The 26,830-nt window shown below is 53.9% G+C and overlaps 1 protein-coding gene across 10 annotated transcripts in view; it reads right to left on the bottom strand.

The window, feature by feature from the left end:
* Positions 1-18,433, bottom strand: part of ADARB1 (adenosine deaminase RNA specific B1) — a 147,337-nt gene extending 128,904 nt beyond the window's left edge. For 6 of the 10 annotated variants that reach the window (XM_073888898.1, XM_073888903.1, XM_025863485.2 and 3 more), the window contains exon 1: positions 5,948-6,175. The gene's annotated coding sequence lies outside the window, so the exon portion shown is untranslated. Of the gene's footprint in view, positions 1-2,258; positions 2,372-5,947; positions 6,176-13,463; positions 13,572-18,411 lie in introns of those variants that run through there. The other 4 variants (XM_073888902.1, XM_073888897.1, XM_073888896.1 and 1 more) reach the window with 4 other exon arrangements.
* Between the last annotated feature and the right edge of the window lie 8,397 nt (positions 18,434-26,830).

The raw sequence follows: 26,830 nt of genomic DNA, 5'->3' as shown, positions 1-26,830 counted from the left end.
TGCCCCTCGTTGGGATTAGCATGATGTGGTTTCTCATGAGTGGACTGGGGTCAGGGGTTGTCGGGGGGAAGACCACACAGGGAGGTGTCCGTCTCATCCCATCCGGCCCAGGTGCCTGCCGTCAACATGACTTGTCACTGCTCATGTTGGCCGTGGTCACCCGGCAGAGGTGTGTCTCCCCGGTGTCCCCACCCCACGTGGCTCCTTCCCTTTCCTGCTCTGTCCCCTGGGGAAGGGAGTCGCCACGCTCAGCCCACACCTAAGGAGTGGGGAGGTGCGCTGTGCTCCCCGAGGACGGAGCGGCTGTGCAGACACTGGGATTCTCCTTCGGAGGAGGAGATAAGTACCGTTTCCGTGTCAGCGCATGAGTGACTCATTTATGGATGTCCGAATGGACTCGTGGATATTTATTTTATACTGTGGCTATAATCCAACAGGACTTCACTCTGTTGCAGGGACTGGTCCGGCTCTGACCACCGGGAGCCCCTTCAGGTGGCTTCTGTGTCCCTCTGATGCCCATCAGGGTGGGAGCTGTGTACTGCTTTTGAGCACCTCCTTCCTTTCTGGCTCGACCTGGTGCTCCAGGCCCACCCTGGGCACATCCTGCCCGACCCTAGAAAGGAGCCCTCGCTTTTTATTTTTCATATGCTCTTTTATGAAGCATAGTTAGTTACACATTTGAAAAATATACTTATGAAAGAAGCTAGTTTAATCTAGCTTTTAACCACCCTATATCCATCTTCCTACTTCTGATACAGCACCAAATTTGTTCTAAGGAAATGGACTTCCCCTGGCTACTGACCGAGTGGTCTTATGGAAGGGGCTACCTGTAGTGACTGGGATGGGGGAGGAAGCCTAAACCTTTCACTTTAAAGTGCTTACATACTTATTTCCAAAGATATGCATACTTTTATAATTTAAAAATACATAGAATTATTTTAAACCCTTGCATTGATTGCATGTAGAGGCCAAATCCAAGTAAGGAAGATATACTAGCAATTCTTTAGAATAGAAATAAGCAAAAAGCATGCTCAGTGTGTGCTTAGAAATAAATAAGCCAGGTCTAGCAAAGCCTACACGGGCTGCGAGGACCCTCCCCACAGTGTTTCCAGTGGTTCCTCCTGCACAACAATCAGCAAAGACTCTGGTTCACAAGGGCATTCAAAACACTCAGAGGTCTGGGGGCGCCTGCTGGCTCAGTTGGTCGAGCATGTGACTCTTGATCTTGGGGTCATGAGCTCGAGCCCCACATTGGGTGGAAAGTTATTAAAAAGGATAAATAAAACAAATAAAATTTAAAAATTCAAATGTCTATATATTAAGTATATAGAATTTGGAAATGTTCACAAGAGTTCTGCTTGGGGAGAAAATTTTACATCTCTGAAGATGGCTGAGTTCATAACTTCCAAAATCAAAAGGGTCCCTGGTTTACTTGAGAAATAAGTTATCCTTTCAAACTGCAGTCCAGGAAGTAAATGTTGTACATGAGTAAAACTCTGGAGAAGCATTAACAAAAAAAACAACAAAAAAAAATGTTTTAGCTACAACACAGGCATATTTAAGAAAAAGATACCATAATCTCATGGTTTTTAACACAAAAGCTCCATGTGCATACTGCAGGAGGTAAGGTTTCCGAAGTCCCCGGAAACCCCTGAACCCAGGGGTTTGCAGAATGGTGGTAACATGCCACCGGCGTGCCCGGAGCCCCTGCTTAGCAGCTCTGTGGCCGGGCTAGGCGCCGCCTGGGGCCGAGCGTACGGGGCACCGCGCGGAGGGCGCACGGGCGCACCAGGCCCCGCGCGGCGGTGCGCGCTGGGCAGGTTCGGCGGCGCGCGGGCGTGATGGCGCGCGGGGCGGGATCCCGGGAGCCGACCGTTAACCGCCAGCAGCGGACCAGACCTCACGGGACAGGACCCTGAGAGGACCGCGCAGAGTAGATCTGCCAGGCGGCAACCAGCACCGACAAGGAGACGCGCCCCGAGCGCTCGAGTATGGCGACCCAGCACGCGCCCACGCTACTCCTGCTGCTGCTGGTGACTCTGCTCCTGTCTGCGCACACCCGCATGGAGCCCACGGACACCGCGCCCACCCCGACCCCAGCCCCGGCCCCGGCCCCGGCCCCGGCCCCGGCCCCGACCCGGGACGGCAACTCGTCGGCAGGCCAGCCCCTGCCGGGCATTGAGCTCAAGGCTGCAGCCCGCGCCCCGCGCCCGGCGCCCAGCCCGCCCGCCCTGCTGGCCCTGCTCATCCCGCTCAACCTGCGGCTGGTGCTCGGGTAGGGCGCCCGTCCGGCGTGGCCAGCACTGCCCAGCGTGGACACAGAGCGCCAGGGCTCACCAGCCTCCACTCCTTCACTTCGCTCGTAGAAATGGATCTAGAAAAGAGAGAATCCCACCGTGACTGCTTTGCAGGGTGTGGACACACCAAGGTCACACCTCCTGCGATTCCACAGCAGACTTAAAGAAGCTGATGACATCCTACTGAGTTCAAGATGGGGTTCAGGAACTTCGGGTACCTGCAGCTCTACCTTGGGAATTAAAAGATATGTTGCCTTTACTTTGATTCCTTAAATTTATAAAGTCAAAAAACGACTGGGTAGTATGCCAAGTGTTTCTCCGAATTGTGGGTGATGGGTCGTGACCAGGCCCGGCACCAGCCGCAGCTCTCTTGGGAGCGGGTGGCTGCATCTGACTTGGGGACAGTAAGTGACGGGGGCCAGCATGACGACAGCAGACCATCCCCACATCCAGCGTGTGCACTCTGCTGCCCTCCACACCCCACGCAGGCAAGAACTCCACAGTACCACTGTTAACCTAATGCCTAAGAGCAGTATAGAACCTCACATCTTCAAATGCTGCTTTATTTCTATATATGTTGAATAATTTCTACAGCTTAAAGGTGACTTTTAATACATATCTTTTAAATCTTGAACACAAGGTTTGGAGTTACATTACATTCACCTGAGTCATAGTCACACTTTTTAATGTTTTTATCTTTATAACCACATTTGAAATCTTTCCTATCAATATTTTTAGACAGTACCTGGGACAAAGCCTAAAGTAGTTTCTGGAAGTTAATCTAATCCAACCATCAACACACACACACACCCTCTGCTTCACGGTCTCACACGGACACTCCATTACTGAGCAGGCTACGGGGCCTTCAGAACCAAAGACATGCCAGCCTCAGAGAGCATTCCAGAAACACCCAGAGCAAGAACAGCATGTGTGAACAAACACTGCATGTTCTGGAGTGCACACTGTGTTTAGTGATTAAGCTTCGATTTATATAAAGTGATACAGTACTGACTTGCATTGAACACAAATGGCAAATTATTTTTTTTAAGGCTTAAGGAGCAATCTAAAGAAAAATCCTAATTTAACAGGTTTTACTCTATGCATTAAAGGATGGCCAATTATAGCTTTCTTTGACATAAAGAATAATGGAAGGATTGCGCTCCCATAGGAAATTACACGAAAGGTCACCAATCCTACCCCTTCTCTCTCACAGTAATGTTGAATTAACAACCCCTAACAGCCGACATTGAAATTCCTATCAGATGAGCCAAGGTTTCATTCCAATCCCAGGCATCTATCAGATTTTATCTCCATTTCCAGCTCTACCTGCCTGCTGGTGACACAACTCAGGTTCATGTTTTGTGGGGGGAAAATGTCCCTATATTGGGGATCAGTCCTTTCTGCCCCGCAGGGAAGATACCCAGTCGGGCCTAAAACACCAAGAATAACCCGGCTGTGTCCCTGAGGCTCAAGGAGAAGGTGCGCAGCTCCTGACTTGCCGCACACCTGCCCTTGCTGGGGAGCTTGGCCAGGGACCCGGGGCGGTGCTCACCCAGCTGCTGCTAGTGTCCACAGACACTGTTGAAAACGGTTCACACAATCACTCCATCCTCACAGTCACGAGGGAGGTATTAGTATCCCCAGTTTGCAGACTGGGAAACCAAGGCCAGAAGGTCAAATAACATGTCAAGGTCACACAGTGAGAGGTGGGATTGGGACGCGGCCGAAACCCAACAGCCTGGTTCCAAAGGCCAGAAAAATAAGGACTTCCCTCCGCGGCATCTCACCTGAGAACGATGGGACCCTCCACAGATGGGGCAGGTCGGGGGGGGGGGGGGCCGTGGGCGCCCGGGGGAGTGCGGTGGGGGGAGGGGGCCGCACTCGGGGGGAGGGGGCCGGGGGCCCGGAGCACCCAGAGCAGTGCGGTCGGGGGCGGGTGGAGGCCGGGGGCAGCGGGGCCAAGCCAGGTGCTGGGGGGTAAGGAGTGAGTTACAGTTTTACTGCAGCCCCGAGGGTCAGCCACGAGGGGACTGTCCGCGCAGGCAGGGAAGCCGGGAAGGGAGTGAGCTCCGGCAGCTGCAGGAAGGGTGCTGGGAGCATGAGGGGAAATTGAGGGCCCAGTCAGGAGGCTTCTGTTGGGGGCAGAGGAGAGACGGTGGTGGCCTGTGGGCCACTGGGCTGGGGGGCGGGGGGGACATGGAGAAGCGCACATCCTGGGTGGAGGATTTAAGGGGACAGCAGGCCCAAGGCGTGCTGGGGACTCCAGGTGACCACCAGGAGAAGCGGCCCGGTTTCCGGCGACGTTCACCGTGAAGAGGAAAGGGTGGGAAATGGACGAAAATAAGGAGGTTGGTTCCAGATGTTCGGGAACACCTGTGGGGCAGCAGCTGGAGAGGGCGGTGTGATGCCCTACCTGGCAGGCCTGGGGCCCAGGGCCCGCAGGGAACTGGAGATGGAAAAGCAGGGCCAGGCGGCTCCACCCAACTGCCTGCCTGTCAAAGTCAGGGCGCCCAGACCCCAGCGGCCGCGGCGCCCTCCCACCACCTCCGTCCCCACAAAGCGGGCCCCTGTTCCGCGCTGCGGCAGGCGCCTCAGGCCTCTGCCTGCCCCAACCCTTCACATCTGGCCAGGACGGGGCCTCGCCACCCCACCCACACCTGTTCTGCCAGCACCATGGAGAGCCTTCCAGACCACAGCTCTGACCTCATGCCCCTGCCCCCGGGCCACCCTGGCTCAGAGTAAGACTCAATGACCAGCCACTGGCCCACCGGCGCCTGTCTGCCCACGTCTGCCTACCAGACTCCCAGCAAAGCTCGCAAGCTCACCTTAACTCTTCCAGCAGAGCTTCACTCTGGTTCCCAATTAACCAAGAGACGGCACTGGGACCACCTCCCAGTGGAAAAGAGTCTGTAAGGAACCGGAGGGGCCCACCCCCTGTTCTTCCTGACCTGCAGCCACTGCTGAGGAGGCAAATCCATGCCCACGTCCAATCCCTGCCAAAAACACAGGGCAGGCAGGGAGCAGCTGAACTTGAAGAGGCAGCGGTGTGGGCCACACTTAACATGTGGGGAAGGTCCCTCCCAAGCCCCGGACAGGCTCCCCAGGCTCCCTTGGCTCCCATGAGCTGTTCTGGATGTGCCCTTGGGGGTTCTGTACAGGAGTCGACCTCAGACACTATGCCAGAAGACTGCAAAGAAGTGGGTGAAGACAGAAGCAGGAGCACCTGCCCCTTCCCTCCCTCCTGGGGGCTGTGAGGAAGGGGCTGCAGCTGCCATCCCCGGGGCGCACGGCTGGGTGGTGGCCTGGCCCAAGACGGCCCTTCCTCCAGACTCCTTCCACAGACACCACAGCAAAAACCATGTGGCGGTTAGGGGGCCCACGCTCTTGCAGAGAACCCAGTGGCCCCTCTCCGCGGAGGGGGGCATGGTTACTGGCGCAGGCCCGCACAGCTAGGCTGGGCCCACCCACAGCAGCCATGCACTTAGGCCACTCACTGCGCAGAAGGGGCCCATCCCTACCCGGGGCACCCCGCACCCATCCCCAGCCATTCTCATCACCAGGTAGGTCAGTCATTCCAGTTTGGCGTAAAAGACTAACAAGGCCACCTGGCCACAGACAGCCCCATTCTCCAACATCGACTCCCCACTCACCCGTCTCTGGTGTGGGGGACTCTCCCAACTGGTCCAGAACTAGAGAGGTAAGAAATGGAACTAAGTGCAGAACCCCGCAGCACTGAAGCCTCTGACGGTCAGGTACTGGGACTCCTACAGACAGGGCTGTGGGGCACTGCCCACTGTCCCTCTTACTCCTCCTCACAGAGCCCGATTTTGGTATGCACAGACGCTGCTGCGGACCCTAGTGACCAGAGGCGGCGTGCAGCACTCTTGCGGACAACGAGATGGAGACTGGGGGTTTCCTGAAATGCCTTCCCGATAGAGACACCGCCCCTTCCTGCTTCCCCTCCTTCCTGCTGGGACATCAGGCTGCAGTCAGAAGTCACCGCTAAGCACGAGGATGAAAGAGCAGACGGAAGAGACACAAAGGCCCAGAAAGCACGGTTTCCAGACTGCGCACTTCTTGGTACGAGGGGCCCAGGAGCTGAAAGCCACACCAGCCAGGTTCTCTGCTCCATGCTGCCACACCAACCTGACCCAAACGCAGGCCAAGGACTCTGCCTGGGCACAGGGACTACGACCAGGCCTACTAGAGACCTGGACCCACAGCAGCGACCATGAGCTCATGTTGCAGGGCAGAGGGAGAGACCACATGCACACCAGGCAGCGAACAGGGCGACTTCAAGTGCTCATCAAGCAGGGTGACGTGGACAAGAACAGCATGGGGCGGGGGGGGCAGAGGGGGACAGCCTCGCCAGGGAGACGCCATGTGAGCTGAGGGCAGGACGGCAGGCGGGCGGCAGCCTTATAAACACCTGGGGGATGACTGTCCCCACAGGAGGCACAACAGACACACAGGACCTGGGGCGGGGGACTCCACTTGTGCAGATCCGGGTCAGGGAAAATGGAGGGACAGCAGCAAGGGAAAAGGCCTGTGAACTTTTTCCTAAGGGAACTTACTTTCCCCATGGTGAGGGGAAGTCACTGGAAGGGGTCAAGACAGGGTCAGCTGCTGGGATGTGCCCCTAGAAGGGGGACTGCAGTGACCCCATGAGGGTGGACTGCATAGGAGCAAGTCTACACCCAGGAGAGCCAAAGGAGACAGGAACAGACCTTGAGGAGCTGGACAGTGAGCAAGGCGGGGACAAAGGAAGGAGAATGACCCCCACCCCTGTGGGAGGGACGGGAATGATGGGGGATGCGCCCTGTACCACTTCTGGAGGGTGGCACAAGATACACAGGCTAGGGAGGCATCGGCACCCGGGGCAGGCGGGGAGCGTGGCCCTCGGGCCGAGGGCAGGCAGGGGCTGGGGAATCGGGCAGCTCAGGCAGCTGTCAGACGCTGCTGAGGGCCTAAGCAGGACAGTGGCCACCGACCTTGACAAAGACAGGTCACTAGCGACTCGGACGAGCCATTCCAGAAGGACAGAGAGGCCAAAAGCCAAGCAGAACAGTGAAGAAGGTCATGACAGTGGGGACAGGCATCCAAGCTGGGAGGCCCCAGCATGAAGGCCAACAGCCTGCCATCCCCCACGCCGAGGCCCCAGCTCAGTCTGTTCTTGGATCACCTTTCTGCGCAGGACAGCTTGAGACATACAGGTCTGCGCGAGCACACACCTCCCTGCCTGGTTCGCTCGGTGCCTGTCACAGAGGCCCGCATGCCGGGGGCACTCAGAAAACTGGCTGGCAAGAGGTGAGAAGAGCTGTGTGAACGGAGAGCCCCCCAGGACAAGGTCCTGAGGGCCCCGGGGTTCACGTGGACACAAGGGTGCAGAGAACCGGCAGGTGTGGAGCTGAGACACAGCCGGATACAAGCCCTCGGATGCTGCTTCCCTGTGTAGAGACCACGTCCCCCCCCCGGTGACCACACCAGCCGCAAAACACGAGAAATACACTTTTCACCAAACCCACAACTCAAAAACATCCTGGGGAATTAATCAAAACTTTCCAGAACTTTACTTCAGGATTCCCAACGTAAAGGTAACTTCAGACAACAAACTAACACTGGGTCCAAAATGGGCTCACAGCACCTGCGCTCTGCCCACAGCAGAAGTCAGGACAAGCCGCCTGACGGAAGCTGATCTCATGGGTCCTTAACGAGGCTCAAAATACATTCTGAACGCTGCGCTTCAAATCCGGCTACTCGGGGAGTTATAAAAAATGTTTCTGACTAATTCAATATATTTTACTTCTCAAAAGAGCCTCCATTTATAAACACAACATCACCAGAAACCCATCTTATGAAAGAGCACATTGTACGTACATCAAAATCGAGAAACCACCTCTTAAAGTTCTGTGAATCCAACAGGCTACAATCACGCACAGCCACACAACAAATGAGGTGAGTCATGAGTGGTGAGGACCAACAGATCACCAGCAAAAATGAAGTGCCATAAATAAAGCAAGTTATTTAACTTGATTTTATCAAACATTTTCTCTGCACCCAGCGTGTGACGGCTGTTCAGGGACGGGGAGCCAAAACCAAAGATACTTCTCAGGGCAGATAAGAGATTCATGCCCAGAGTTACAGCCAGGAAGACAAGAATAATTAAGTTCTGGCCTGTCATTTAAGAATCCAGAAGGCTGGGGCACCTGGGTGGCTCAGTCGGTGGAGCGTCTGACTCTTGATCTCCGCTCAGGTCTTGATCTCAGGGTCGTGAGATTGAGCCCCATGTTGGGGTCCATGCTGGCCATGGAGCCTACTCAAAAAAAAAAAAAAAGATAAAAACCCAGAAGGCCCTGACTGGCAGCATCCACGTCCAGGACCTCGACACCCTGCCAGAGATTCCTGGGGCTGCAGCAGACCCATCTGCCATACCCCCCAGAGGCTGCTGCCTGGCCTCCTCCAGGCCCCACGTACAAGGGCCTCTTCCCAAGAGAAGACAGTGCAGGAGGCTGAGGCCAGGCCAGGAGACAGGGAGGTCTTCTCAGACACTACTGCGGACACAAAATGACAGATCACAACCACCTGGACCCTCGCCACACAGGACTAGGTCCAGAACCACAGAATAAAATGCAAGCAGCAGCAAGAAGACACCCCCGGGTCAGAACAGCAGCGGTGTGGCTCTGAGGGCTAAGCGCCCACAGAATGCCCGCTTCTCTCTGCCGATGGCCAGGGAGACCCGCTAAGGGGAGCGTAAGCAGGCAGCCACAGCTGGTGCATCTGGCCTGCAGCTGCCCGGGACCTTCCTGGGACCTGGAGCCACCTGGCACAGCATGCCAATTGCTCAGCACCCCAGCGCCCCCGGCCATGGTCACCCCCGGTTCCTCTGTGGCCCGAGCCACGTGAAGGTGACTGTGTGGCCCCCACGTCATGGCAGGAGCCGTGCTGCTTCCTTCCTCCTTCCCCTGGAGCCTCTGCTTATCTCAGAGCCCGGGCTTCCTGGTTTTCATTGTTTACTGTGTAAATATTGGGGGCGGGGGTGGAATGCAAGGAAGATATGGGACTCATCAAAAGATTTCAATAGCCTAGTAACAGATTACCCGGTTGGCTCTGAAAACAGATAAAGACTTCCTTGGCTAAACATGATGGGGCTGCTGGGTGGCTCAGTCGGTTAAGCATCTGCCTTCAACTCAGGTCATGATCTCAGGGTCCTGGGATCGAGTCCCACATCAGGCTCCCGGCTCAGCCGGGAGCCTGCTTCTCCCTCTGCTGCTCCCCCTGCTTGTGTGCTCTCTCTCCCTCTCAAATAAATAAATAAAATCTTAAAAAGAAAAAAAGAACAGAAAACTAAACATCATGCTAGTTTTGACATCTCTAGGACCTCAGATCTACCTTCAAGAAAGAGAAGTAAAAAATACAAAAATGTATGATGATGAATTATTACTCATATTGTATAGACTTGAGAGGCTCTATTTATTAAAACAATTTTTTAAGTAATTATTCAGGTAAAGTTAGATTTAAGCTATTCAGAGCTTCTGTGATTTCCTCCATCTCACCTGCTGTGTTTTTGTACAACCCCAATTTGATGATTAATTTAATACTTATAGAAAAATATTTTGCTTTTCCATGACATTATTATCAATGTATCGGTCTGGCTTATAAATTTAAGTACAGATAAATAAGATGTACCCATTTTTTAAAATCCAACATGTGCACAACAATGGAAAAATTACTTTTGATGAGGGCTCTTGAATTCTGATTCCAAGAATTAAAGGTTATCTATAAAGGGTTCAACCATCATACTAAGACTTAGTCCCCATAATTATTATTTTCTTTTTTTTTTAAAGATTTTTATTTATTTATTTGAGAGAGAGAGAATGGGAGACAGAGAACACGAGAGGGAAGAGGGTCAGAGGGAGAAGCAGACTCCCTGCTGAGCAGGGAGCCCGATGCGGGACTCGATCCCGGGACTCCAGGATCATGACCTGAGCCGAAGGCAGTCGCTTAACCAACTGAGCCACCCAGGCGCCCCATCATAATTATTATTTTCAAAGATTAGATTCCAAGGTGCAACTATACTGGAAAAAAAGATAATATTCACTTCCACGAAAATGCTTTTCTTTGATGTCCATCTTTCTGATCCGTCTTGGCAGCCGGCCGCAATATGGTAGAAAGAGTGTGGGGGGTGGTGGGTCAGCTCAGTTGGTCACTTCCAAGAGGCCGAAGTAAGCTGATAAACAAAGGATGGGCTTCGGAGGTTGCCTCCATCCTCGACAGACATCCCCGGCTGGTAAGGAGGGGTGTCGTGCAAGACCAGGGCAAGGAAAGGGAATATGTTTTTGGCTCTGGATCTCAGCTGGGCCAGGCGACACCTTCTACACCAATGGGCCCTGCAGGTCAAAGGTTCTTCTCTGCAGACAGGATGTTCGGGGGGGCCAGGAGCCAACACCCATCCAGACTGTGCTTTTCACACTCTGTGTCTCAATACCTCCCCAAGGAATGAGAAAAGTTGATCTTTAAGGGCTTTTAAATTGTCTGAATAAGTAAAACAGAACTACTTTCTCTTATTAAAATGGGCGAATGGGTTTCTGAGGTCCACTGGCCTGCATCCAGCCTCCCTACCCGCCATAACAGCTAAGCTCACGGCGGGGGGTAGGGGTGGGGGGTGGTCTCTCGATCTTTTCCCCAGGCAAACCCATCAGTCTCCCTGGGCTGAGGCCCCCTGGAGAATGGGGACTTGCATCCTGATCTCCTCTACCCCACCTGACCTCAGAGTGGGGAGCAAATGCACAACAGTGCCGTATGGTCCTTGGGAGCCAGGCTCCCATCCCTCGGAGCTGCCAAGCTACCAGAAGCACAGCCCTACATATACCCTGATGCCTTTGGGAGCCAGACAGAGACCATGCTGGTAGGGAATCAGCCTGCTGGCATCCAGAGGGCTGCAGAAGATGATGATGATGATGACGAGCTCACCCACGGCTCCTCCTCAGACGACAGTCCACCAACCACATAGTGTCACTTCATTCATTCTTCCAAGCACTCTACCATCACAACCCTTGAAAAAATGAACCTTTCCTAACGTAAAACCACCAGATCCAATTCCTTTGTCTTTTCATCATGAGAATTTAGTAAAAGCAGAAATAATTATATAAGTAATAAAACTAAACATCAACTAATATTGAAGCAGGGAATTTTGAAATTAAGCCGTGGAAGAAACTGGATTAACTGCAGGTTGATTTAAGTAATACCAGGGGCAAAGACAAGCAGATGTCTGAGTAAGAAGAAGACTGGCAAGGCCAGGCAAACCAGAAAAACATGCAGCTTAAAGGGATATCAGAACCTCTGCTCCATGAGAAAAGAGACAGGTTATTCTGTTCACTGCCTTAACTCTGGCATCCCAAGTGGCTGACACATAATAGGTGCTCAAGAAATACTTGTCAAATGATTGCACGGATAACTGAAAAGAGGTTCAATTTACACAAGGGAAGATAAAAAGCTACATGAACACAAGATGCTAGCAAACCCTCAGATTAGACGACATTTATTATCGTGGAACCTACCTTGTCTTTCCAATAAAGTTAGTGCTACAGTAGTAATAATGATAGGTCAGATGCTCAGTTTTCCAACAGAAGTCACTATAAGCCCTACATTTTACTAGCTAGTTCTGAGGGGAAAATACAGAGCTGCAAATGCAGAGAATAGGAAACAAGAAGGAGCAAGGACACAGGATGGTGACCAAGGTCAGACCAGCAGCTACTGGAGGGAGGCAGGAGTGCTGACCTGGACGGGCATGAGGAGCCTCAGGGTGGGCCTCAGAGACGGTCACCAGGCTACACACCAGCTCCTACCGGCTCAGGAGAGAGGACTTTCCGAAATTCTGTGAACCAGCTGACAGCTCATCGGTAGCGTGAAACAAACAATGGTGAAAATATTTATGCCACAGAAATTGGCAAATGCTACACATCAGGGCTCTTTCCACCCCCCTCCCTCCAAAAACACCGGCCGTTAAAAATTTACCAGCACGGCGCTATGCGCCTTACAGTATATAAACTATGCTCCACAGAAGTAAAACAATGGGGGGGTGGTGAGGGGAGAGGGGAAGGGCTTATTTTGAAAAAGGAAAAGGTATTAAGATAAATAGCAAATTTAATTTTCAACGTGTTGGAAGTAAAGAAGGAAAAAATGCTGAACATCAGGAAATCTTTTAATGAAATTTACTGCATTAACAAATTGGAGAGGAAAACCCATACAACCATCTCAACAGATGCAGAAAAAGCATACAAAATTCTACTGCTAGTCATGATGAGGTTTATTTAAAAGCCTCTCAGCAACTTGCTTCACTGGATAAAAGGGTCTGTACGAAACGCCTTTGCTCAGCACCATGCCTGGTGCTGAAGCCGGAGCAAGAGGAGCACCTCGGCCCACGGCCACCATGTGAACAGGGCGTGTGGGGTGGCACCAGACACCCAGCCAGCGAATGCAGGGCAAGTACCAAGATTAGCAGGAAAGAGCATTATTTGCAAAATTTCACCCTCTATCTAGAAAACACGAGACGCAGTGACAAACTGCACAGAGGCAGCCCGTGAGCCCGCGAGCCCGAGAGCCTTCCTGTACAGCAGGAACCCGCGACCCGGAAACCGCTCCATGGGGCAATGGCGGCGGTTCTCATCCCTGCGCACAGGGCAGACCTCTCAGCGATCGGTGGGCAGCCGGCTGGCCACCGGGAGAAAGATCAGATCCCACTTCAAACTGTATAAAAGCAAATTTCACACAGATTAATAAGCTAAGTGTGGAAAACAGACCATAAAACTGGCAGAAGAAATGAAAGAGGAAAGACTCCTAAGGCAGGAAAATGTTCTCAGATGGGACTCAAAACCCAAGTCATAAAGGAAAAGTCCAATTAAGTTTAATATATAAACATTTAAAATCTGTCTTTGGGGAAAAAAAAATAATAAAATCAAAGACCAAGGTCAACCTAGGAGAATACCTGCAGCCATGTGACAGGTCCCCGATAAGGGCCTCTGGCATCCCCATCAGCTGGGGCCCCAACTGCCTCCTCCCACTGGAGCCCGGCAATCCCAAGGCCCCCACCCCATAGCTCCAGAATGCTCCGCACGGGGAGCGAGGGCACCAGAGTTCCCAGTAGGAAGGCAGGAGAGGATTTCTCACCCAACACAATTCTGAATCGTCGACGGCAGCAGGGACAGATGGGAGGACCCCATCCTCCCCCTGAGCTCTACAGTGTCCTGTCACGTTCCATCATGGGCTTTCTTCTTCAGCTTCCTATTTTGAAATGACAGACTTACAGGAAAGTTGAAAACAGTAGAGAGCTCCCCTATATCCTGCACCCAGCCTCTCCTCATCCTACAGAATCGCTGATAAATTACAAAATTAGGAAATCAACTCAAGCACAATACACAAGCTGTATCTGCATTCACCAGTTTTCCTACTAAGACCCCCCCCGCCAGGACCCCATCCAGAAGCCGTGCTGCGTTTCGCCATCGCGTCCCTCCAGAAGCTTGTCCTTGGGCACCTGGGCGCTCAAGGAGCGCAGGTCAGGTGTCGTGCTGAGTCTGTCTACTGTCCCCCAGAGACAGCGCCGTGACTGTGCATCTGGGGCAGGAATGCGAGAGACGTGATGTGCCCACGCGCGATCCGGGGTAGGTGGAGGTGACCGGTCTTATCACAGGACATGGTAACTTGCGTCACCCAGGGAAGGTGGTGTCTGCTGGCTTTCTCCGCTCTAAAGTTACCATTTTTCCTTTTTTAATAAATAAATAAGTTGGGGAAGAGATACTTTGAGTCTAGGCCAATATCCTGTTACTCCTCAAACTTTCACCCGTGCAGCTGGGCCCCCGTGCCCGAGCCCCACCCGAAGCGCTGCTGTGTCGCCTGCCTCACGCTGATGCTCCACTGCCTCCTCCTTTCCACACTGGTTAGGTCAGACTCTTCTGTCGAGAAGAGCTGCCCCTCCGCCCCCCAAGTATTGACTTATTTATTCAACCATTTGTTCGTATCAGTATGGACTGGCGGGTCGTCATTCTAGTCTGGGGATTATAAACGGATACTATCATCACGTATTTCCCCGCTCAGCCGGACTCAGCTGTGGCCCTCTGTGCTCCTCCAGGGCGGCCCCCGCGCCCCCTGGACACGCCCCGCCCTTTCGGAGCACGTCCTTCTTTGCGCACCGCCAGCCGCCCTCCTTCAAGGAGCGCTGTGTGTTCCTACTGGAGAAGGGTGCCTGGGCACACTCACATTGCTGGGCCTTGCCGGGGGGCAGAGCTAGGACACGTGCATTCACGTGTATCTCTGTGTCTCCGTCCCTGCCCACCCCTGTGTGCACGTGTTAGACACCATGGGTTTACATGGTGACCGGGTCCCAGCCCAGCAGCACCGGGCCCTTCAGCCTTCCTCCTGGCTCCGGGAACCGAGCACAGATTCACTGTCTGCTCTGTCCTGTGAGCTCACACTGCTGACCTGACCCCTGTGAGAAACCAAGGCACCACCGGACTCCAGCCCCACAGAACCTATGGCTTTCCAGAACCAGGCTAACACTTTCTTCCCACCCCCTCTTCTGTGGCTCCATCACTGTTTGTCCTACAGGGGGGCTTGTTTCTGTTTGTAGTCACGCTCAGTCCCCCCACATCCTGGCTGAAGTTAGCTTATTTCATTCTGGGGCCTGCGGTTCCAAGAGTTGGGCTAAACTGACACGTCCCGTGTCCGCACACCTGCAGCTGAGTCTACCCCCCTTCCTTCCTACCCACCCCCCCACCTTGGTGGCACCGCCTTCGGCTCTGGCTTGTCCTGCCCCACGTGCCTTGGGCACGAACGTGTGGTGGAGGACAGCGCACTAGACGCTCTTTGGCGCTGTGTCCCCCTCGCCTTCGGCATGTTCTGGAAATCACCTTGAATCAGTTCACAGAGACTGTCCTCCACACAGCACTCTGCGGACGGTCAACACACGTGCATGGATAATTAGGTTATCTCCCTAGGGCTGGGGGTGTCCCCTCAAGCTAGACCCCTAGAAGTGCAACTGCAGGGTCAAAGCACTTGGCACACGGAGTTCTGTAGGCTGAACAGCAGCTCTGATCTCCTCCTCGGATGGAGAGAGAAGAGATCAAATGTTGGGAAGGAGTTCACCGGTGGGGCCCTATCAGTGGACACCACACACGGGGCCGTCATCGCACCCTAGTAGCCAGTGCGGCACTATGCCCAGGACGCTTCATCCTGGAAGCAAAAGGTTCACACGATTCAAGAAGCTCAGTGCACTTCACAGAGACCCTAATGAGCAAACCACCTCAAGTCTAACAGGCGGTTTTTACCACCATGATCAACAACAATGAAGTGCTTTTATCCGAAACCCCACTGCACAGCCCACACCCACACAAGCACATGCACACACAAAGCTGGTTTGCCAATGTTCAGAGCAGCGTTATTCACAAACACTCCAAACGCCCAGCCCCAGTGAAGGGATAAAACAGATGTGCCGCACCCGTGCGGTGCAGTACTCGGCGGCAACTAACCGAACAAGCCACGGAGCCATCCCCCAACACGGGCGAACCCCAAAGCCCTTGTGGAATGAAGGAAGCCTGACACAGGAGACGCCACACCGCGTGATTCCATGTAAGCACAACGTCTAGGAGAGGCAAATTTGTAGACACAGAGAGCTCAGTGGTTGCCAGGGCCTGCAGGTGGGATGAAGATCAACACAAACACCAGAACATTCTGGGGGTGATGCAGGCGTGGTAATGGCTGCACAGCTCAGACATCTGTGAAAATCACTGGACTGTCCGCTTGCAGAGGGCACATCTCACAGCAGCCACTGAGCACAAAACAAAACCTCCTTACGGCACCTCCCCCACCTTTGAGCTCCTCGTGCGTCTTCCTAGAGCACCGGGCCCACAGCTGGATCACACGTGCCCCCCGCAGCACTCCCTCCCACAACCCGCGCGACCAGGAAACACCGGTGGTCCTCGCACGCCATCGCGCACAGCCTGCCCGCTCCTGGCTCCACCACTCACAGCGGCGCTCCGTCCACAGCGGACGTCCCGCCTCGACGCCTGGGTTCACGAACAGAAGAAACCTCCCTTTCCTACAGCAAGGGCTTTCGAGAGAACCACCTGATCTCCTCAAGCACTCCTCACCTACCCTGCCGAGCCAACGGAGGGCTGCCCCACATGGGGAGTTTTAGGGGGCTGGGCGGGACAAGGGGCACCCCACACGGGCTCTCTGCTCCCCGCCCCCACCCCCCACCCCCGCATCACATCCGGCCGGTTTGGGCGATACCTGCTTTTTCTACGGAAATATCAATCCCTCACCGTTTTGTCAAAGGAAGAAAATTAAAGGAGAGGAAGCTTCATAGTAAAATGATCAACTATGTCACTCATTCATGTGCTCGTGGGTGAAAGCCCTCTACTATGTGACACAAAGAGCAAAGACAGGAAGAACCCAAGAGTAGCAGTGAGGAGAGGTAAACGTGACCGTGATGTGCACGCGGCGATCTGCACCACACATCCGCGGCTGGACACGGACCAGCAGTCCTGAGACTGGGCTCTCCCTCTCACCACTTCCAGAAAGCAGACCAAACCCGACAGGACTGATCTTCCACAGGGTTTCAGTGATGGTCAAATCTGGGTTGAACTCTATGACCCCAAATTATCCCGGCTCTCAAGTCCCATGATTCACTCCTATGAATTCCACATCGTCCTGGATTAAGATTTTCCAGCAACTCCCAAACCAGCTTCTACCTGAAGCAACAAGTCCTCAGTCCACTGCACCTGCCGCTCCCCCTGCCCCGGGACTTTATTACATGAGGTTCTTTAAACGCTTCGGTAACTCTGAATGAAAATAAAGTTTTGCCATATTAACAACAACAAGAACGGCAACCGTCTGAAGCAGCCCGCCAAGAAGGCGGGGTTACGACAGCAACACACCGTCAAACCCAGCGCACACGACCGGTCAAGGGGGATCCCTCTGTCTGACTGTTATTTGGGGCAGATTCCTGTTCTGAAAACAATCGAGACTAATGAGCCTGCACTTCCACTACCTGATCTCACCGGTCGCCAGGACGGGGCAGGCGCGACCCCTCTAACCACTGCTCCGTCAGCTGCGGCCCGAGCACAGAGCCCCTGAAACCACAGCCCGGGGAGCCCCTGCACCAAGGGTCCGTGCCGTCCACGGTTCTTCAGCGGCGAGCGCCTCGCACAGCACGCACGGCTCCCCTTCTCTCCGTGGGGACACCCCCTCCCTGAGGTAGAAGCCCTGCCCGGTGCGGCGGGAGCTCGGGTAAGAAGCAGGCTGCACGAAGCCTTGCCTCCACGGAGAGGAACCTGCGAAAGTGGGCGCCTGGCAGAACCCATTCACCGAAAGAGAAGACAAGGAGACGAAGGAGCCGCAGGCGCGGGGTCAGGACGGGAGCGTGGGCAGAGGGGAACCTGGTATCACGACCCACTCAGCCTCGCGCAGATGATAAGAAGCTACCTCACGTCCTTGAGTGAATGCCTCTTCTCCAGAAAACCAACTCGCGGGGAGTCAGAGAACGAGCGCATCCCGTCAGCAGCCAGAACAGGAAGAGAAGCCGATCTATACGCGCTGCCCGCACACAAAGGCACAGACTACGGTGCACCTCCCAAACCTACCACCTCCGTTTCTAACTCTATAGTGTTACAAGAGAGGGCTAATTAAATATCACCTGCTACGGAATTATCCTTAGTCAGCTATGATGAGCTTTAGACTTTCACACCTGGAAAAACAATCCTTGCTCAATTTAATGCCTGACAACCAACATACACTAGTCCCCTAAGACGAAGAACATGGAGAAGGGCCCGTCTGGAGTCCCCTGGAGCCAGAACCCATGACTGCACCCCCAGCGCCTCCCTTCCCACACCTCGCCTCCTTCAGCAGGGCTGAGGTGACAGGACACTCTGTGCCAGGTGCGAGCCTCTGGTGGGTCCTAGCAGCCGAGAAGGGACCAGGCATTGCCTACTTTCGACACAGGACTGCACACAGGTTCCAGGACAAATATTTGTGCAACTGCTGACTGAGTGACCCTTGAAACACTGAGACTCCTGCATACAACAGTCTTCCAGAAGTGGAACAAAGCTTGGAAATCACCCACCCGGCCGGCCTTGTTTTACCCTCGGGGAACCTGCGGCAGGATGCTGAAGGGAACGGCCCCCAAGTTCAGAGGCTGGGCAGGGATTGGACACCCAGCTTCCTAAATTCCAGCACACTCTCTTGCTTCCTCTCTTCCTCCTCCACCGAGCACCGTGCCAGCCACCTTCTCTCCAGGTTGTCGATCCTTGAAGCCTCCACCGTTGAATCTGGTATGTTCCATTTTACTTGGCTGCTTTTCCGAAACCTCCCAGAATTCCGCACGTTCTCATTTTTGTCCCAATGTAGTGATAACCATTACGTCTCTAACTGTTAGCATGCAGGAGAACATGTCCCAGCTGTGCGTCGCCCTAAGGGGTTCAAATGGTGGCAGCAGGACACAGCCGCTCTTGTAGGCTGAGGACTCCCTGTTTTCAACAGACTAAATTACGATATTGTACTTCAGGGTTTTACAACAACTTTGAATGTTTTGTAAATGTTTCTCCTCTACAAAGAAAAGCACAAAAATCTGGAGATAACACAGACATACGGGGCATAAATAGACGACTGATTCACCAAGTACGGCAGGAGCAGGGGAGGGGTGCTGGGGGGCTCTGCCATTTACCACCTGCACAGGAAGTAAGAAAACATTAGTCACTGTTGCACAGACCCTGATGACCGCCCGCTCTCGGCCACGTGCCGCTCTGAGCCCCGAAGATGGAGGCAGAGCAAGAGCCCTTCCTCCCTGAGGTTTCCGCTCGCTCACTCGCTCGCTCGCTCGGAGGGCAGCCTGATAGGAGGCAGAGGGGAGTGGGTACAGAGAGTCAGAGAAACAGAAGGGACAGCAGGACACACGGTGGGTGAGGAGGTGAGGGTGCCGTGGGGTGAAGCCCAGAGACGGCTGGGGGCAAGGCCCCAGGGCTGGAGGAGGGACGGGGGTACGGCAGACCCCTGGGAGGGCTCTGAGATGGGGGAAGTGGCAGGGCTCTGGGCAGGAGACGGATGGATCCATCCTCCCCACCGAAGGCCGTGACCCGGCTACGGGTCAGGAACAGGCGGAAGGAGACCTGGGGGGTAGGATACTGAGGGAGGCAGGCAGGAGTGTCCGGAGCAGTCCGAGGCTGATGATGGTGCCACATAAGGAAGAGCTCCTCAGAGCTGCAGGAGCAGCAGGCCAGATTAAACTGCCTCCACCAGGCCTGACACACAGTAAGAGCTTCCTGAATGTTAGCCAAATGTTACCCAGCTTTCCCAGAACGTACTGAACCGAACCTCTTAACATCCGATCCCCATCTGAAAAATGGGTGTATGCCCCGGCGGAATAACTGACTGAAGTACAAGGACTCCTAGTTCCTGCCAGTTCTGCCACACAGAGCTGCTCTGGGGGGAGAGGGAGAGGGGCAGAGGGAGAGACAGAATCTCAGGCAGACTCCCTGCTGAGCACATAGCCCAAGGCAGGGCTGGATCCCATGACCCCGAAACCATGACGACCCCGAGACCATGCCTCGAGCCGAAACCAAGAGTCGGATGCCCAGCCGACTGAGTTGCCCAGGCGCCCCTGCTGCACCTGTCTGTGTCTTACAAACATTATGGTATACACGTTCCAGATCACACTCACGTATGCTCACATTCGGCACGTGACACACCAAGGGACAAGTGATTTGCAGATTCAAAGAGAATCTGATGTAAAGTGATGCCCGTAACTGAAGGATCTTCATCTCAGGCCCTTCTGAGCATCATCACAACTCAGAGTTCTAAGGGCCCTTCCTGCCACCTCCTGTCTCCTCAGCCCCTAGGCTCCGTCGCTGCTCCGCCTGGCACCCCATCACGGCCAGCCTCGAACTCTGCATGCACAGCTCACCTCTGCCGCCGCCTCCACCAACGACGGGCCCCCAGCCGCTCCAACAAGCAGGGTTCCGGCAGGTGGCCCTTCCACTGGGAACGTCCTTGTGCCCCCTCTGGGCAGGAAGAGCCCGTCTCCCCCGAACGTCAGTTGGGCATCCCTGTTGAGAGAGGCCCGACCTGCCCAGCAGGGCTCGGGGAGGAGCCGCCCTCTGACGCCATCTCCCTCAGGCCTTGTCTCCTCAGAGCCCCTCCAGACAAAGGAGCTTTGCGGCAGCGCGCCCGCCCTGCGGGCTGGCTTAGTCTCCCCGCTGGAATGTTGGCCCGGGGAGGCAGAGGCCTTCTCCTTCACAGTGCGTCCTTCCATGATGACTCACACAGAACCTGTCACTGCGGGAAAGAGTGCCCAGAGCAGTGGAGGCCAGTTTTCCCCTGGCACAGACCACGGGCACACGCGGGGGGTCGGTGGAGGCTTCTTCACACTTCAGCCCGTTGGTGGAACTACTGAGACGAGACTTCAAGCCTCCGAACCTACCGCAGACAACCCAAACCAGCGAGGAGAGGTCGCACCGCCTCAACAGGCAGCCTTCAGCAAGTGCTGCTACCCCGGTGGCCACCAAGCGTCACTGGGCCGGAGGCAACACCCGTCCCCCCAGGGCTGGGGGAGCCGTCCTAGATGCAAAGCTGCCATCCTTCTGACAGCTTACGACAAATGAAGCACAAAGCAGGAGGCCAATCTTGCTAGTCCTCAAGAACAGTACCAACTTCAGTGAGGAGAGGTGCCAACGTCTAGTTAAGTTAGTGACACTTTTAGAGATAAGAGAATTATTTTGATAAAGTAAAATGCCATTTCCACATGTATCTTTCTATAAGGATGCCCCAAGGCATGTCTAACACCAGGAGCTAATAAGAAACTGGATCCTAAGTCCTAGAGCACGATCCCCAAGTTTCTGGGACTGAGCACAAAATTCTAGTTTATTTTATATCTTCCTTTCAAAAGGGCAGCATGTCTTTTAGAAATATTCGTGAACTAAGTCAAGGTTCCCACACACAGAGGTCCTGTCCTCCAGCCCTGCCTCTCACCTCCTCAAGGACTTGGCTCCTGCCAATTACCCTCTTCCCAGCACAGTACAAAGTCGTCCTCCTCACTGGATCGCTCTTACTAACCCATAAACACACCGTCATCGTTTCCATTTAAAAAATAAAGACCATCCCCGGAGCCCATGACCCCGCCAGCTGCTGGCCCACACTCTGGAGGACCCTCCATATGTGACACTCCCTCACAGCGCCCTTGGCCACTGCATGGCCCACTCCCTCAGCCTAGATCCCGGGCCACCAGACCCCTCTGGTTTCCTCCTCCAACAGACCCCTTTACAGAGGGTATTGCCGACCTTCCTCCTCCCGTGGACCCCTTACCGGAAGACCCCAGACTCCACCCTGTCTATACCCACCACACAGCCTATGGTTTCAAACACCAGCAACAGCCAAATGACTCCCAAATTTACATATGTGGCCCCAACCTCTTCTTGAGCCCAACCTTGAATTTCCACTTGTATCCAAACATCTCCACTTGGATGACTAATCACAAAAATAACAAGAAAAGTAAACCCTCTTTAGTACTGTTAGAGGTACTATTTTAGGCACTTTACGTTAGCTCCGTTTATTGACCCAACAACCGTAGGATAAAGGTTGCCACTGCTCTTCCTAATTTATGGATCAGAAAACTGAAGCAGAGGAAGATTAAACAGCTCAAGATCACACATCTGAAATGCGACGACAGAGATCCGCGCAGCGGCACGCTCCAGGCCCAGTCTGTGGGCGGGCCTGCTGGGGCCCCACGCGGCCAGTCCCCAGCGCCTGCCCTCTGCCCCACACACTCACGCTTCCCCAGCTCCTCCACCTCATCGCCAGCGCCAGCCAGCAGCCCTGGGATCGTTCTGGGATGTTCCAATCCCGGCAGCCTTGCCTACAAAACATGCCCCAGTTCACCGGTCCTCAGGCATGCGTCTTCCCACGTCTGAATACTCGGAAATCGGAGGTGCCCCGCATGGGTGGTGTCCCACGATGACAGGAGACAGGACAACATAGCCCGTCAACAGGTCGGTCAACAAAGGACCGGAAACCTTTCCTTGGCACCCGCCAATAAGATCAAGAAAGCACCCAAACGGCCAGAGCAGGCATCAGCTGCTGGGAAGACGCCCCCAGACAGCAGGGATGAGGTCCCCAGGAGAGCCGGCACCGGGAACAACGGAGGGGCAGCTCGGAGCACATCGATGCTCAAAGGCTGACTGGGAAGAATCAGATTTTAAACGGAAAGAAATTTTACAATTACTGTATTTTATTTCACTTCTGTTGTCCTTTTTTTTTGAAGGCACAATGGTATGATTTTAAAAGTCTAGGCTTCAAGTCCAAGAGCACTTTGAATGAGTAGAAGTGAGGCCTAAGTGGTACGAAGGCACCATATCCCAGTGTAACTGGCAACGTTTTCCCGCTAATAGTACAGAGCCTGACAGATAGCCTGCCGGATCCAATGTCACCGCCTGTGCCCTGGCCCCGAGCCCATGGTGATCGAGCCACGTGCCCCTGCGGCGCACCCCCTGCCTGCAGCAGGGATGGTAGGAAGAGCCCCTGCAGTCCAGGGGCTCAGGGCAGTCCTGGCTTTGCCCCTTACGTGTGCCCTCACTGGAACATGGGAAGACACATAACAGGGCCCACCTTTTGGACTATGCCGAGATTTAAGTCAATAGATGGAAGGTGCTCGAGAAGCCTGGCTTGTCCCGCTAACGCTGAGGTCACCCAGGAAGGATGGGAGGGAGGAGCCTGCCTTCTGAAGGCTCCTCATCACACTGTGATGACAATCCAAATTCCTTAGGGCAGCCTCAGCCCTCCAGCCTCCCTCCCTCTCACTGGCCCCCCCACGCTTCCAAGCACAGGACAAGGAAGCTCCTCTAGGGTTCCCCCTGCCTGCCTGGCAGCACCCAGCTCCCTCCATCCTCTGAGCCCCCCCCCAGCCCCCCCCCCCCCCCCCAGACACCCTCGATTTTATTTTATTTGCACTTCCTGGCACTTAACACTTCAGCTGGGGTTTACCATCCCCTCCTCCCCCATAATGTGAATCACAGGAGTGCAAGAACCACCCTTACTGTGCTCACACCCATGTCTTCAGCACCTAGAACTGTACCTGGCACAGGACGAACACCTGCTGGCGATCCTCTGGGAGAAACAAACCGACCTAAAGGCAAGCAGAACTTCCCTGCACTTCCAGTAAAAATTCCAGGTACCTCCAGGCCACCACACCCTCCCCACGCCATCTTCATTTCAACCTATCACAAAGATTCCAAACTGAAAACCAAAGTCCTTTTTCTCTGTGCACTCCCAAAGCATCTTGCAGACGAGAGTGGAGGACAGCAGCAAAGCAGTGTGAATCAGAGCACCGTTTACAACGTCATCATTCGGCACTAATGGTCTGGGCCCCACAGCCGTCCAGCTCTGCAGTAAGGCCATGGGAAGACCTCTCTCGGCCACTGCATCTTCCGTGGCCACACCCCAAATGAAACACGAAAAGTCCCTCAAGGAATAAGGACATTTTAATTGCTTCAATGTACAGTTTTTATTATTTTTTTTAAGTAAGACCTATACCCAATGTGAGCTCAAACTCATGACCCCAAAATCAAGAGTCACAGCTCCACTGACCGAGCGGCCAGAGGCCCCCAATGTACAATTTTTAAATGAAATTCTCATTATTTACCTTTTCTACCACATATATTATGAATATATTTTTACAGGGTTGTTTTTTTTAACACCACTGTTTCCGTCACACCAAATTATAAATTTGGAAATTCACATTTTAGAAAGCTGACACACAAAAAATTAAGTTTTTAAATAAAATTGGAACTCTCTAAGCTTTTCAGTTTCACACTAAGATTGACAATTTTTCTTAAACAAAAATTTTAAAGGCTGGTAAGTATATAATTTCACCTATTAATCTCCAAAGTATACTTTCCAACCATGTCCTATTTAAGTAACAGTCCTTGTTCCTAAGTTTAGAACTAAGGGATTGTGGGGACCAGTAAAACACAGTCGGTTTCACCTGCACCCACGTATAAAAACTATTCACAGCCAGCCCTGTTACAGCAAATATTAAAAACTGTATTGAAATATACGTACAACCGCGTCTGCATTCTGACCGCGGCTTGGAGATGTGACACCATCAGCTGGCCACAGAGGGGAGAGGAAATGGAGTGGAATGAGCTTTAACTCTTTGTACCTGCTGAATGCACTGTTACATTTTTACATCTATACATAAAAATGTTTATGCTATACATCTTCAAGTTTTATAACTGAAGTCACGTGTCTTAATTTTTAAGACGTAATGCCATAAAGCGATTACTACAACTGCCAGCATTTGAACTTTTCTGAACTCTCTCTTGCTCAGCACTGTACCCCCAGCCCTGTAACAGGGAGGGCCCACCACACAGCAAGCCACAGATGTATCTGTCAACTGAATTAAGTCTGCTTTACAAACCATTCACCAAATATGTTTAAAGAATTTTCTAATTCCAAAATCTGAAAGCAACTGAAATGCTTTCACAATGGGTCAGTTCACAAAGGAGTGCATTTGCCTGTGAACCAAGAAGTTGTTTTCCGATGACGTTATTAGCTAATTCTCCTCTCCTTACCTCCCAGTACTGACTTTATGAGCACACTGCACCGCGAGACACATGTGTCATCAATTTCTCAGAGCTGGACCAATTTTCTTTTCACCACTGCCCCCTGCAGAAAGGCCTCCTTTTTCCCCTTCCAACGATAGCTTCCAGTTTTGAAGATGTAGCTGAATATATTCAGTCTCAGGAACCCTCAGACATCTAACAGGGCATTACTCACAGATGATGCATTTCTTTCAAAGCCCTTGTGAGTCCCCTGCCTCGCCCTCTGCCCTCTGGCAGGGTCTCCGAACCCAGCTCAGCAGGTCTCATCAAATATTTATCAAGCCCCTGTTGCGGGTGTGCACTCGGAGAGGATCTGCCCACTGGAGGAGCTGTGCAGGCGAGGACAGCTAATTCTCCTATCCAAAGGTGGAGCAGTCCCACCCAGCCTGCCTTCTCCCTTCCTCCTCTGGGAAACCGTGGGCAGGCAGAGGGTAGTCTCTGCCCCAAAGAAAAGATGGTCATTAAAAGACATTTCCCAGGAACAAGACAAGACAACCCACTGTTCTAGAAAATGCAGCTCTGGTGGTACCTTCAAAGGAATAAAAATATACAGGTAAATTTAAGAGGAAACAATGAGGATTAAATCAGTATTTCTATTCCTGACGTTACTGATCTATCATCTTAATTAGGACACTAAGTAAAGTAGCAAGTTTGATATCAAGCCACTTTTCATTATACTTGAAGAGTGGAATGCCAACCATTATGGTTTCTCTAATAAGGAAACAAAATGTCCTTATCAGAAGTAACTAGCAAAACCTGGTGGCTAAAAATATTAACTGCGAACACACACAAGGGTGCCCGGACTCTCACAAATACCGGGACCAGAGCACGTTTCTCGGGTCTGTAAACCTGGACTCCAACACTTTCAGCGTCCACAGCTCAATGTGACACCTTCCCTCGGACCCATCCACAACCCGGTAATTTTCCTACTGCCAATGTGAACACGTCAGAATTCACCTCGGGCCCCCAACCGCCCCAGATTGTGCCGGATCGCTCCGGACGCCCGCCACCCGCCGCGGGAACTTCCCCGCCCCGGGCCGCCCGAGGCGCAGAGCATCCCACGCGGACACAGCGCCCTCGGGAGGGGACTCGGGGCCGTCCGGGGTGCAGCCTTATCCTGGGGGACCCAGCCTCCCCTCCTCGGGGGCGCAGCCTCATCCCAAGGGCGCACTCTCCCCTCCCCGCAGCGCAGAGCTTCCCGCGCGGACGCCGTGCCCTCCAGAAGGGGACGCGGGGCCGTCCCGGGCGCAGCCATCCCTCCCTGGGGCCGAGAGCACCGAGCAGACGCGGCACTCCTGGGGAGGAGAGGGGGCTGCCCTGGTGCAGTCTCCCGTCCGCAGGGGCTCATCTCCACTCCGGGGTGCAGCGAGAGTCCCCTTCATCCCGGGACTCAGCCTACTCTCCCCGGGGCGCAGCCTCTCCTCCCAGGAGTGCAGTCTCTCCTTCATCCCAGGAGCAGTCTACCCGCCCCCAACACACACACTAGTGCAGCTTCATTCCAGGGGCGCGGCCTCCCCTTCATCCCAGGGCGCAGCACCCTCCCACAACAGGCGCATCTTCATCCCGGGGCGCAGTCCCCCACCACCACCACCGGCGCAGCTTCACCCCGGGGCGCAGTGCCCCCACCAGGCGCAGCTTCATCGCGGGGAGCAGTCCACTCCCCCACCGGGCGCAGCTTCATCGCGGGGCGCAGTCCACTCCCCCACCGCGCGCAGCTTCACCCCGGGGCGCAGTCCACCCCCTCCACCCGGCGCAGCTTCACCCCGGGGCGCAGTCCACCCCCTCCACCCGGCGCAGCTTCATCCCGGGGCGCAGTGCCCCCACCAAGCTCAGCTTCACCCCGGGGCGCAGTCCACCCCCTCCACCCGGCGCAGCTTCACCCCGGGGCGCAGT

The sequence above is a fragment of the Callorhinus ursinus genome, unplaced genomic scaffold (genome assembly GCF_003265705.2).
Source record: "Callorhinus ursinus isolate GAN/ISIS: 27379988/994484 unplaced genomic scaffold, GSC_fseal_2.0 scaffold98, whole genome shotgun sequence".
Taxonomy (NCBI): domain Eukaryota; kingdom Metazoa; phylum Chordata; class Mammalia; order Carnivora; family Otariidae; genus Callorhinus; species Callorhinus ursinus.
The sequence above is the reverse complement of the archived record's forward strand: the minus strand, read 5'-3'. Positions and strand labels throughout refer to the sequence as shown.